General features: G+C 52.2%; 1 protein-coding gene across 3 annotated transcripts in view; it reads right to left on the bottom strand.

The window, feature by feature from the left end:
* The window catches only part of slc16a13 (solute carrier family 16 member 13), a 32,619-nt gene extending 28,149 nt beyond the window's left edge, over nt 1-4,470 (bottom strand). The window contains exon 1 of one of the 3 annotated variants that reach the window (XM_067972260.1): nt 4,433-4,470. The gene's annotated coding sequence lies outside the window, so the exon portion shown is untranslated. The remainder of the gene's footprint in view (nt 1-4,432) is intronic. The other 2 variants (XM_067972259.1, XM_067972256.1) reach the window with 2 other exon arrangements.
* Nucleotides 4,471-13,351: the final 8,881 nt, after the last annotated feature.

Genomic DNA, 13,351 nt, shown 5'->3' on the forward strand with positions numbered 1-13,351 from the left:
ACACATTCACCCACACACTCCCCTCTGCTCACCTCACCCACCCACACTCAGCTCCCACACACCTCCCCACCCACTCACACACCCACACCAAAACACCCCAACCCACACACTCACACCCATCACACCCCACCCTCCTCACACTCTCCATCTCTCCCCATCCCACACTACACACACCATCACACCCCTCCCTCTCACTACTCTCCACTCTCCCCACCCCTCACTCTCTCACCCTCACACCCCTCACACTCCACTCACACTCTCTCCACACTCCACCCCACTCTCACACTACCCCACTCCCCTCTCCTCTCTTCACACTACCTCTCACCCATCCTCTCTCATCTCACTCCACTCTCCCCATCCCTCTCGTCTCTCACATCTCTCCCCTCCCTCCGTCTCTCCATCACTCCCCATCCCTCTCTCTCTCCCTACTCTCCCCATCCCTCTCTCTCTCTCCTCACTCTCCCCATCCCTCTCTCTCTCTCCATCTCTCCCCATCCCACTCTCTCTCCCCATCCCTCCCCATCCTCTCTCTCTCTCCCATCCCTCTCTCTCTCTCCATCTCTCCCCATCCCTCACTCTCTCTCTCCATCTCTCCCCATCCCTCTCTCTCTCTCTCTCCTCTCCCCATCCCTCTCTCTTCTCTCTCCTCTCCCATCCCTCTCTCTCCATCTCTCCCCATCCCTCTCTTCTCTCTCTTCATCTCTCCCCATCCTCTCTCTCTCTCCATCTCTCCCATCCTCTCTCTCTCTCCATTCTCCCAGTCCCTCTCTCTCTCTCCATCTCTCATCTCTCTCTCTCTCCATCTCTCCCATCCTCTCTCTCCTTCTCTCCATCTCTCCCATCTCTCTCTCTCTCTCATCTCTCCCCATCCCTCTCTCTCTCTCCATCTCTCCCCATCCCTCTCTCTCTCTCCATCTCTCCCCATCCTCTCTCTCTCTCTCTCCATCTCTCCCATCCTCTCTCTCTCTCCATCTCTCCATCCTCTCTCTCTCTCCATTCTCTCCCATCCTCTCTCTCTCTTCCATCTCTCCTCTCTCTCTCATCTCTCCCATCCCTCTCTCTCTCCATCTCTCCCATCCTCTCTCTCTCCATCCCTCCCCATCCCTCTCTCTCCATCCTCCATCCCTCCTCTCCATCCCTCCCATCCCTCTCTCTCTCTATCTCTCTCTCTTCTCTCTCGCCCATTCCCTCCCTCCCCTCTCCCCATCCCTTCTCCCCTCTCCCATCCTCCTCCCCTCTCCCATCCCTCCCTCCCCTCTCCCCATCCCTCCCTCCCCTCTCCCCATCCTCCCCCTCTCTCTCTCCCTCCCCATCTCTCTCTCCCTTCCCCCCTCTCTCTCTCCATCCCTCTCTCCCCACCCCTCCTCTCTCTCTCCATCCCTCTCTCCCCACCCCTCCTCTCTCTCTCCATCCTATCTCCCCATCCCTCCTCTCTCTCTCCATCCCTATCTCCCCATCCCTCCTCTCTCTATCCCTCCATCCCTCCTCCCCTCCCTCCATCCCTCCTCCCCCTCCCTCCATCTCTCTCCATCCCTCCCATCCTCTCCCTCCCTCCCCATCCTCTCTCTCTCCCTCCCTCCCCATCCTCTCCCTCCCTCCCCATCCTCTCCCTCCCTCCCCATCCTCTCCCTCCCTCCCCATCCTCTCCCCCTCTCCCCACCCCTCCTCTCTCTCTCCATCCTCTCTCTCCATCCTCTCTCCCACCCCTCCTCTCTCTCTCCATCCCTCTCTCCCCACCCCTCCTCTCTCTCTCCATCCCTCTCTCCCACCCCTCCTCTCTCTCTCCATCCCTCTCTCCCCACCCCTCCTCTCTCTCTCCATCCCTCTCTCCCCACCCCTCCTCTCTCTCTCCATCCCTCTCTCCCCACCCCTCCTCTCTCTCTCCATCCCTCTCTCCCCACCCCTCCTCTCTCTCTCTCTCCATCCCTCTCTCCCCACCCCTCCTCTCTCTCTCTCCATCCTCTCTCCCCACCCCTCCTCTCTCTTCCCATCCCTCTCTCCCCACCCCTCCTCCCTCTCTCCATCCCTCCACCCCTCTCTCTATCCCTCACTATCTCTCACTCCCTCCTATCCCTCACTCACTATCTCCTCACACTCCCCTATCCCTCACTCCCTCTCTCTATCCCTCCATCCCTCTTTCCCTCCCTCCTATCTATCCCTCACTCCCTCTCTCCATCCCTCCCTCTCTCCTCCCACTCACTCACTCCCTTCCTCCCCTCCCTCTCTCTATCCCTCCCCCTCCCTCTATCCCTCCCTCCCCCTCCCTCTATCCCTCCCTCCCCCTCTCTCTATCCCTCCCTCCCCTCTCTCTATCCATCCCTCCCCCCCTCTCTCCTCCCACTCACTCACTCCCTTCCTCCCCCTCCCTCTCTCTATCCCTCCCTCCCTCCCTCTCTCTATCCCTCCCTCCCTCTCTCTATCCCTCCCTCCCTCTCTATCTATCCCTCCCTCCCTCTCTCTATCCCTCCCTCCCTCTCTCCTTATCCCTCCCTCTATCTCTCTCTCTCTATCCCTCCCTCTCTCTCTCTCTCTCTATCCCTCCCTCTCTCTCTCTCTCTCTATCCCTCCCTCACTCACTCCCTCCTATCCCTCACTCACTATCTCTCACTCCCTCCTATCCCTCACTCACTATCTCTCACTCCCTCCTATTCCTCACTCACTATCTCTCACTCCCTCCTATTCCTCACTCACTATCTCTCACTCCCTCCTATCCCTCACTCACTATCTCTCACTCCCTCCTATCCCTCCCTCACTATCTCTCACTCCCTCCTATCCCTCCCTCACTATCTCTCACTCCCTCCTATCCCTCACTCACTATCTCTCACTCCCTCCTATCCCTCACTCACTATCCCTCACTCCCTCCTATCCCTCACTCCCTCCTATCCCTCACTCCCTCCTATCCCTCACTCCCTCCTATCCTCCCTCCTACCCCTCACTCCCTCCTATCCCTCACTCACTATCTCTCACTCACTATCTCTCACTCCCTCCTATCCCTCACTCACTATCTCTCACTCCCTCCTATCCCTCACTCACTATCTCTCACTCCCTCCTATCCCTCACTCACTATCTCTCACTCCCTCCTATCCCTCACTCACTCACTATCTCTCACTCACTCCTATCCCTCACTCACTATTTCTCACTCCCTCCTATCCCTCACTCACTATCTCTCACTCCCTCCTATCCCTCACTCACTATCTCTCACTCCCTCCTATCCCTCACTCACTATCTCTCACTCCCTCCTATCCCTCACTCACTATCTCTCACTCCCTCCTATCCCTCACTCACTATCTCTCACTCCCTCCTATCCCTCACTCACTATCTCTCACTCACTATCTCTCACTCACTATCTCTCACTCACTCCTATCCCTCACTCACTATTTCTCACTCCCTCCTATCCCTCACTCACTATCTCTCACTCCCTCCTATCCCTCACTCACTATCTCTCACTCCCTCCTATCCCTCACTCACTATCTCTCACTCACTATCTCTCACTCACTATCTCTCACTCCCTCCCTCCTATCCCTCACTCACTATCTCACTCCCTCCTATCCCTCACACCTTCCTATCCCTCACACCCTCCTATCCCTCCCTCCTATCCCTCAGTCCCCTCCTATCCCTCACTATCTCTCACTCCCTCACTCACTATCTCTCACTCCCTCACTCACTATCTCTCACTCCCTCCTATCCCTCACTCACTATCTCTCACTCCCTCCTATCCCTCACTCCCTCCTATCCCTCACTCCCTCCTATCCCTCACTCCCTCCTATCCCTCACTCACTATCTCTCACTCACTATCTCTCACTCCCTCCTATCCCTCACTCACTATCTCTCACACTCACTCCTATCCCTCACTCACTCCTATCCCTCACTCACTATCTCTCACTCCCTCCTATCCCTCCCTCCCTCCTATCCCTCACTCACTATCTCTCACTCCCTCCTATCCCTCACTCACTCCCTCCTATCCCTCACTCACTCCCTCCTATCCCTCACTCACTCCCTCCTATCCCTCACTCACTATCTCTCACTCCCTCCCATCCCTCACTCCCTCCTATCCCTCACTCACTATCTCTCACTCCTCCTATCCCTCACTCCCTCCTATCCCTCACTCACTATCTCTCACTCCCTCCTATCCCTCACTCCCTCCTATCCCTCCCTCACTATCCCTCACTCCCTCCTATCCCTCACTCACTCCCTCCTATCCCTCACTCCCTCCTATCCCTCACTCACTATCTCTCACTCCCTCCTATCCCTCACTCCCTCCTATCCCTCCCTCACTATCCCTCACTCCCTCCTATCCCTCCCTCACTCCCTCCTATCCCTCACTCCCTCCTATCCCTCACTCCCTCCTATCCCTCACTCACTCACTCACTCACTATCCCTCACTATCCCTCACTCCCTCCTATCCCTCACTCACTATCTCTCACTCCCTCACCTGCCGCCGCCGTCCCAGCCTGGACAAGGAATTCGGCGCCGCGCGTGCGCACTCTCACCCACAGCCCCCTCCTCCCACCGCAGCGCCACCTGCTGCTCCGGAGGACCGACACTTCCAGCAGCCGCAGCCTTCCTGCCCAGAGTGGAATGAATCATATCGAATCTCACAGCACAGTCGGAGGCCATTCGGCCCATTCTGCCTGTGCCGGCTCTTTGAAAGAGCTACCAACTAGTCCCACTCCCCTGCTCTTTCCCCATAGCCCTGTAAATTTTTATCCTTCAGGTATTTACCTTTTGTAAGTTACTATCGAATCTGTCTCCACTGTCCTTGCAGGCAGTGAATTCCAGATCACAACGACTCGCTGCAGAGACATTTTTTTCCCTCGTCGTCTCTGGTTCTTTTGCCAATTACCTTAAATCAGTGTCCTCTGGTTACCAACCCTCCTGCCAGTGGAAACAGTTTCTCCTTATTTACTCTATCAAAAACCTTTTGTAATTTTGAATACCTATACCAAATCTCCCCTTAGCCTTCTCTGCTCTAAGGAGAACAATCCCAGCTTCTCCAGTCTCTCCGAGTAACTGAAGTCCCTCATCCCTGGGACCATTCTAGTAAATCACCTCTGCACCCTCTCCAAGGCCTTGACATCCTTCCTAAAGTGCGGTGCCCAGAATTGGACACAATACTCTAGCTGGCGCCTAACCAGTGTTTTATAAAGGTTTAGCACAACTTCCTTGCTTTTGAGATGGTAATTACTCATGTAGTCTCTGCTGTTCTCTCAAACCTACTCAACTGATGACATCAGTCACTCTTCAGTTCTGAGCAAGGATTATACTCCACATCTTAACCTGCCTTCTTACAGGTGCTGCATGCTTTTATAGTATTGGTTCTCGAGACTGTGTTCAGTTCTGGGCACCGCACCTCAGGAAGGATAGATTGGCCTTGGAGGGGGTGCAGCGCAGATTCATCAGAATGATACCAGGGCTAAAAGGGTTAAATTACGAGGACAGGTTGCACAGACTCGGCTTGTATTGCCTTGAGTATAGAAGATTAAGGGGTGATCTAATCGAGGTGTTTAAGATGATTGAAGGATTTGATAGGGTCGATAGAGAGAAACTATTTCCTCTGGTGGGGGGAGTCCAGAACAAGGGGGCAGAACCTTAAAATTGGAGCTAGGTCGTTCAGGGGTGATGTCAGGAAGCACTTCTTCACACAAAGGGGAGTGGGAATCTGGAACTCTCTCCCCCAAAAAGCTGCTGAGGCTGGGGGTCAATTGAAACTATCAAAACTGAGACTGCTGGATTTTTGTTGGGTGAGGGGATTAAGGGTTAGGGAACCAAAGCGGGTAAATGGAATTAAGATACAGATCAGCCATGATCTAATTGAGTGATGGAACAGGCTCGAGGGGCTGAATGGCCTCCTCCTGTACTTATGTTCCTATAAGATGCAAGTGATGTTGACTGGACGGCATTTACTGCCCAACCCAAGTTGTCCCTTGAGAAGATGGTGGTGGGCCTTCTCCTTGAACCGCTGCAGTCCATGTGTGAAGGTGCTGTTAGGTGGGGAGTTCCCGGATTTTGACCCAGCGACATTGAAGGAACGGCCAACATATGTCCAAGTCAGGTTGGTACATACCTTGCAGAGGAACCTAGAGTTGATGGTGTTCCCACAACATTGCTGCTCTTGTCCTCGCTGGTCAAGGTCGCTGGGCTGGGAGGTGCTGTCGAGCTGACCTTGGTGAGTTGCTGCAGGGGGCATCGGTGGTGGAAGGGGTTAGATATTGAGCATGGTGATAGGAACGTCCATCGGGCAGGCTGCTTTGTCCTGGATGGCGTCGAGCTTCTTGAGTGTTGTTGCAGCTTCACCCACCCAGGCAAGTGGAGAGTGTGCCATCACACTCCTGACTTGAGCTTTGTAGAAGGTGGCAGGACTTTGAGGCTTCAAGAGGTGGAGCCACTCGTCACAGAACAGCCAGCCGCCAAACCCGCTCTTGCCATGGCAGGGCCAGTTAAACTTCTGATCAATGTCAACAACCCATTGAAGGCCAGGGGAGATGGCTGAGCTTCCTCTTGGTCAAGATAGTTATTACCTGGCCGTCCTGTACAAGTCACCGGGGAGAACTCCCCTGCTTTTCTTCGAAATAGTGGCCCTGGGGTTTTAACGTCCAGCTGAGAGGGTAGACAGGGGCCTCGGTTTAAGTTCTCATCCCAAAGACGGCACCCTCTGACAGCGCAGCACTCCCTCAGAACTGGCACTGGGAGTGTCGGCCTGGGTTTTGTGCTCAAGCCTCTGGAGTGGGACCTGAACCCACGACCTTCTGACTGAGAGTCGAGGTCACACAAGGACCTCGGCCTGTCAGCTATAAGCAAGGTCTGCAGCAGCCATAACACAAAAAAAAGAAAGAACTTGCATTTATATAGCGTTTTTCACCACCTCAGGACGTCCCAAAGCGCTTTACAGCCAATGAAATACTTTTGAAGTGTAGTCACAGTCGTAACGTAGGAAAACACGGCAACCAATTTGCGCACAGTAAGATCCCACAAACAGCATTGCGATAATGACCAGATAATCTGCTTTCAGGTGTTGGTTGGGGGATAAATATTGGCCTAGACACAGAGGAAGAACACAAAAGCTGTGCGTTTATTAGAGAGGACAGCTGCATGTGCATGTCAGGGTCAGGATGTCAGGTGATACTGTGTGTGTTCAGGGAATAAATCAACACAGTTGACTCTGGAATCTGGGACAGGTCCATGTGTAGAAAGCATCCAGTGACATATTGTAGGGGTGAGGGATGGGAGGGACACTGTACCACTAATCAAGCATTCACCAAAACTAAAACAAAAGGCCCATTTCCAACCATTTATCTACAACTGTTTGTAAATAAGAACATTGAGTTATAGATACGATTATCATACACTACAACTCAGTCCACTAGAGAGAGAGGGAGAGGGAGAGAAAGAAAGGGAAAGAAACAGAGGGTGAAAAAGAGATAGAGACAAAGAGACAGGAAGACAGGAAGAGAGGGAGAGAGAGAGAGACAGAGAGAGAGAGACAGAGAGAGAGAGTTAGAGACAGAGAGAGAGAGTTAGAGACAGAGAGAGACAGAGAGAGAAAGAGTTAGAGACAGAGAGAGAGAGAGAGAGAGACAGAGACAGAGAGAGAGTAGGAGACAGAGAGAGAGGGACAGAGAGAGAAGAGAAATAAAGAGACAGATTACAGAGAGAGAGGGGGAAAGAGTCGGTGGCAAAGAGAGAGACAAAAGAGAGAGGGACAAATGAAAGAGAGAGAGATAAAAGCGAGAGAGAGAAAAGAGAGATAGAGAGAGAAAAGAGAGAGAGACACAAATGAAAGAGAGAGAGAGACGAAAGAGAGAGGGAGACAAAAGAGAGAGAGGCTGCACAGATCAGTGCACCCTCACACTTGTATTAAAAGCTGAAACAGCATGTCACATGACCTGCCCTTCCCCCATATATACTTTATGGAATTTTTCTTTAAAAAATGGAGACATTTATTTATAATGGTGTGAATATTGCTCAGTTTTTACCCACTGAACCGTTGATTCCCACTGGGGAACAGATCCCCGGGCACTGACTCCCGCTGGGGTACAGTTCCACAGACACTGACTCTCACTGGGGTACAGTTCCACAGACACTGACTCTCACTGGGTGACAGTTCCACAGACACTGACTCTCACTGGGTGACAGTTCCACAGACACTGACTCTCACTGGGTGACAGTTCCACAGACACTGACTCTCGCTGGGGGCCAGTTCCACAGACACTGACTCTCGCTGGGGGACAGTTCCACAGACACTGACTCTCACTGGGGGACAGTTCCACAGACACTGACTCTCACTGGGGGACAGTTCCCCGGGCACTGACTCCCACTGGGGTACAGTTCCACTGGCACTGACTCCCACTGGGGTACAGTTCCACAGGCACTGACTCTCACTGGGGTACGGGTTCCACGGGCACTGACTCTCACTGGGGGACAGTTCCCCGAGCACTGACTCTCACTGGGGTACGGGTTCCACAGACACTGACTCTCACTGAGGTACAGTTCCCCGGGCACTGACTCCCACTGGGGTACAGTTCCACAGACACTGACTCTCACTGGGGTACAGGTCCATACGCGCTGGCTCTCCCTGGCTACAGGTGTGGTGCCGGAGGATTGGAGGACTGCTAACATTGTACCATTGTTTTAAAAGGGTGGAAAGGATAGACCTTGTAATTACAGGCCAGTCAGTCTAACCTTGGTGGTGGGCAAATTATTGGAATCAATTCTGAGGGACAGAATAAACTGTCATTTAGAATGGCACGGATTAATCAAAGACAGTCAGCATGGATTTGTTAAGGGAAGGTCGTGTCTGACTAACTTGATTGTATTTTTTGAGGAGGTAACAAGGAGGGTCGATGTGGGTAGCACGTTTGATGTAGTCTACATGGATTTTAGCAAGGCTTTTGACAAGGTCCCTCATGGCAGACTGGTCAAAAAAATAAAAGCCCATGGGATCCAAGGGAAAGTGGCAAATTGGATCCAAAATTGGCTCAGAAGCAGGAAGCAAAGGGTAATGGTTGACGGGTGTTTTTGCGGCTGGAAGGCTGTTTCCAGTGGGGTTCCACAGGGCTCAGTATTAGGTCCCTGCTTTTTGTGGTATATATCAATGATTCAGACCTAAATGTAGGGGGCATGATTAAGAAGTTGGCAGATGATACAAAAATTGGCCGTGTGGTTGATAGTGAGGAGGAAAGCTGTAGACTGCAGGTAGATATCAATGGACTGGTCAGGTGGGCAGAAAAGTGGCAAATGGAATTCAATCCGGAGAAGTGTGAGGTAATGCATTTGGGGAGGGCAAACAAGGCAAGGGAATACACAATAAATGGTGGGATACTGAGAAGTGTAGAGGAACAGAGGGACCTTGGAGTGCATGTCCACAGATCCCTGAAGGTAGCAGGACAGGTAGATAAGGTGGTTAAGAAGGCATATGGGATATTTTCCTTTATTAGCCAAGGCAGAGAATATAAGAGAAGGGAGGTTATGCTTGAACTTATGTATAAAACACTAGTTAGGCCACAGCTTGAGTCTGCGTACAGTTCTGATCACCATATTACAGGAAAGATGTGATTGCACTGGAGAGGGTACAGAGAAGATTTACGAGGATGTTGCCAGGACTGGAGAATTTTAGCTATGAGGAGAGATTGGATAGGCTGGGGTTGTTTCCTTTGGAACAGAGGAGGCTGAGGGGTGATTTAATTGAGGTGTAGGAGACCTAGATAGAGTGGACAGGAAGGACCCATTTCCCTTAGCAGAGAGGTCAGTAACCAGGAGGCATAGACTTAAAGTGATTGGTAGAAGGATTAGAGGGGAGCTGAGGAGAAATGTTTTCACCCAGAGGGTGGTGGGGGTCTGGAACTCACTGCCTGAAAGGGTGGTAAAGGCAGAAACCCTCATCACATTTATCTACCTGTCCTGCTACCTTCAGGGACCTGTGGACATGCACTCCAAGGTCCCTCTGTTCCTCTACACCTCTCAGTATCCTCCCATTTATTGTGTATTCCCTTGCCTTGTTTGAAGTGCCGTCACCTACAAGACTACAGACCAAGTCCAGGAAAGTGGGATTAGGCCGGGTGGCTCTATTTTGACCGGCACGGACACAATGGGCCGAATGGCCTCCTTCTGTGCTGTAAATTTCCTATGTTTCTATGATTCTTTCTATGTTTTACAGTTCCACAGACACTGACTCGCACTGGGGTACGGGTTCCACAGACACTGACTCTCACTGGGGTACGGGTTCCACAGACACTGACTCTCACTGGGGTACGGGTTCCACAGACACTGACTCTCACTGGGGTACAGTTCCACAGACACTGACTCTCACTGGGGGACAGTTCCACAGACACTGACTCTCACTGGGGTACGGGTTCCACAGACACTGACTCTCACTGGGGGACAGTTCCACAGACACTGACTCTCACTGGGGGACAGTTCCACAGACACTGACTCTCACTGGGGTACTGTTCGACAGGCACTGACTCTCACTGGGGTACAGGTTCCACAGGCACTGACTCTCACTGGGGGACAGTTCCACAGGCACTGACTCTCACTGGGGGACAGTTCCACAGACACTGACTCTCACTGGGGGACAGTTCCACAGGCACTGACTCTCACTGGGGGACAGTTCCACAGGCACTGACTCTCACTGGGGGACAGTTCCACAGACACTGACTCTCACTGGGGTACAGTTCCACAGACACTGACTCTCACTGGGGGACAGTTCCACAGGCACTGACTCTCACTGGGGGACAGTTCCACAGACACTGACTCTCACTGGGGTACAGGAACGGTGCTGTATAAACACAAGCCTTTCTTCATGTGTCAGCCCAGATGGTGAGTTTCACTAGGATATTCCACCTTGAGGAAATCACAGCTAATCCTGATTCTGTTCACACCAGCTGATAATTTGCATGCACTTTGCAGCATGAGTCCCTGAACAGCAGTTAGGAGCTGCAACCCTGACTGACAGTCACATCCCGAACACTGAAGGGCTGATCCGTGGGGATAGAGATCAGGGAGGGAATATTCGACTTTCATGTAGTAACTGAACAGACCCACAAGAGGGCAGCCTTACACAAGGTTTACAATATAAATTGGATTCGTGAGGCACCAATGGATTCTCAGTACAGGGAGAGGGAATGTGTGGGTTCACCGGGCACGGAGAGACTGCAGAAGAATAATCAGTACTTTCTCAATTTACTCTCTTCCTTCCCCTCCTGAAGGCACTGACCCTCACCAGGGGACAGTTCCACAGACACTGACTCTCACCGGGGGACAGTTCCACAGGCACTGACACTCACTGGGGTACAGTTCCACAGGCACTGACTCTCACTGGGGGACAGTTCCACAGACACTGACTCTCACTGGGGGACAGTTCCACAGGCACTGACTCTCACTGGGGGACAGTTCCACAGACACTGACTCTCACTGGGGGACAGTTCCACAGACACTGACTCTCACTGGGGGACAGTTCCACAGGCACTGACTCTCACTGGGGTACAGTTCCACAGACACTGACTCTCACTGGGGGACAGTTCCACAGGCACTGACTCTCACTGGGGTACAGGTTCCACAGGCACTGACTCTCACTGGGGGACAGTTCCACAGACACTGACTCTCACTGGGGGACAGTTCCACAGACACTGACTCTCACTGGGGGACAGTTCCACAGGCACTGACTCTCACTGGGGGACAGTTCCACAGGCACTGACTCTCACTGGGGTACAGGTTCCACAGGCACTGACTCTCACTGGGGGACAGTTCCACAGGCACTGACTCTCACTGGGGTACAGGTTCCACAGGCACTGACTCTCACTGGGGTACAGTTCCACAGACACTGACTCTCACTGGGGGACAGTTCCACAGACACTGACTCTCACTGGGGGACAGTTCCACAGACACTGACTCTCACTGGGGGACAGTTCCACAGACACTGACTCTCACTGGGGGACAGTTCCACAGGCACTGACTCTCACTGGGGGACAGTTCCACGGGCACTGACTCTCACTGGGGGACAGTTCCACAGGCACTGACTCTCACTGGGGTACAGGTTCCACAGGCACTGACACTCACTGGGGTACAGTTCCACAGACACTGACTCTCACTGGGGGACAGTTCCACAGACACTGACTCTCACTGGGGGACAGTTCCACAGACACTGACTCTCACTGGGGGACAGGAACGGTGCTGTATAAACACAAGCTCTTTGATCGAGTGTTTTGTTGCTCCAGGAACCCAGGTGCTTTTACCACGTATGGATCACAGGAGGCGCACTGCACACACCAAGTCAAAGCTCTTCTCCGAGATGCCGAGGAACAAATAATTTGCATTTATATAGCGCCTTTAACGTAGTAAAACATCCCAAGGCACTTCACAGGAGTAATTATCAGACAAAATTTAACATCAAGTCACATCAGGAGATATTGGGATAGACGACCAAAAGCATGGAGAAAGAGGTAGATTTTAAGGACCGTCTTAAAGGAGGAGAGAGAGGCGGAGAGGTTTAGGGAGGGAATTCCAGAGCTTAGGGCCCAGGCAGCTGAAGGCACGGCCGCCAACGGTGGAGCGATGGAAATCGGGGATGCGCGAGAGGCCAGAATTGGAGGAACACAGAATTTTCGGAGGGTTGTAGGGCTGGAGGAGGTTACAGAAATAGGGAGGGGGGCGAGGGCCGTGGAGAGATTTGAAAACAAGGATTGAGAATTTTAAAATCGAGGCTTTCCCGGACTGGGAGCCGATGTAGGTCAGCGAGCACATGGGGTGATGGGTGAACGGGACTTGGTACGAAATGGAAAAATAGGCAAATGGAGCTCAATCCAGACTGATGGTTCGATTGTCTCCTCTCTCTGCTCCCTGTGAGACGCCTACATTCAATTCAGTCTCTAGTGGGTATCGCTCAACAGCAGAAAACAACTGTCTGTTATCCACAACAATTAGTGACCTCAGACAGCAAGATGGTGACTGGGGTGGGGAATCTTACCCCAGTTTATCGGTCTGGAGGGAGGTGTCCTGTGGTGTTCCCCAGGGATTGGTACTAGGACCATTGCTTTTCTTGATATATATTAATGTCTTGGATTTGGGTGCACAGGGCACAATTTCAAAATGTGCAGATGACACAAAACTTGGAAGTGCAATGAACAGTGAGGAGGATAGTGATAGACTTCAAGAGGATATATTCAGGCTGGTGAAATGGGCGGACACGGGGCAGATGAAATTTAACACAAAAAAATGCGAAGTGATACATTTTGGCAGGAAGAACGAGGAGAGGCAATATAAACTAGAGGGCACAATTCTAAAAGAGAGAGATCTGGGGATATATGTGCACAGATCGTTAATGGTGGCAGGACAGGTTGAGAAAGCGGTTAAAAAA

Source organism: Heptranchias perlo, chromosome 35, assembly GCF_035084215.1.
Source record: "Heptranchias perlo isolate sHepPer1 chromosome 35, sHepPer1.hap1, whole genome shotgun sequence".
Lineage (NCBI taxonomy): Eukaryota > Metazoa > Chordata > Chondrichthyes > Hexanchiformes > Hexanchidae > Heptranchias > Heptranchias perlo.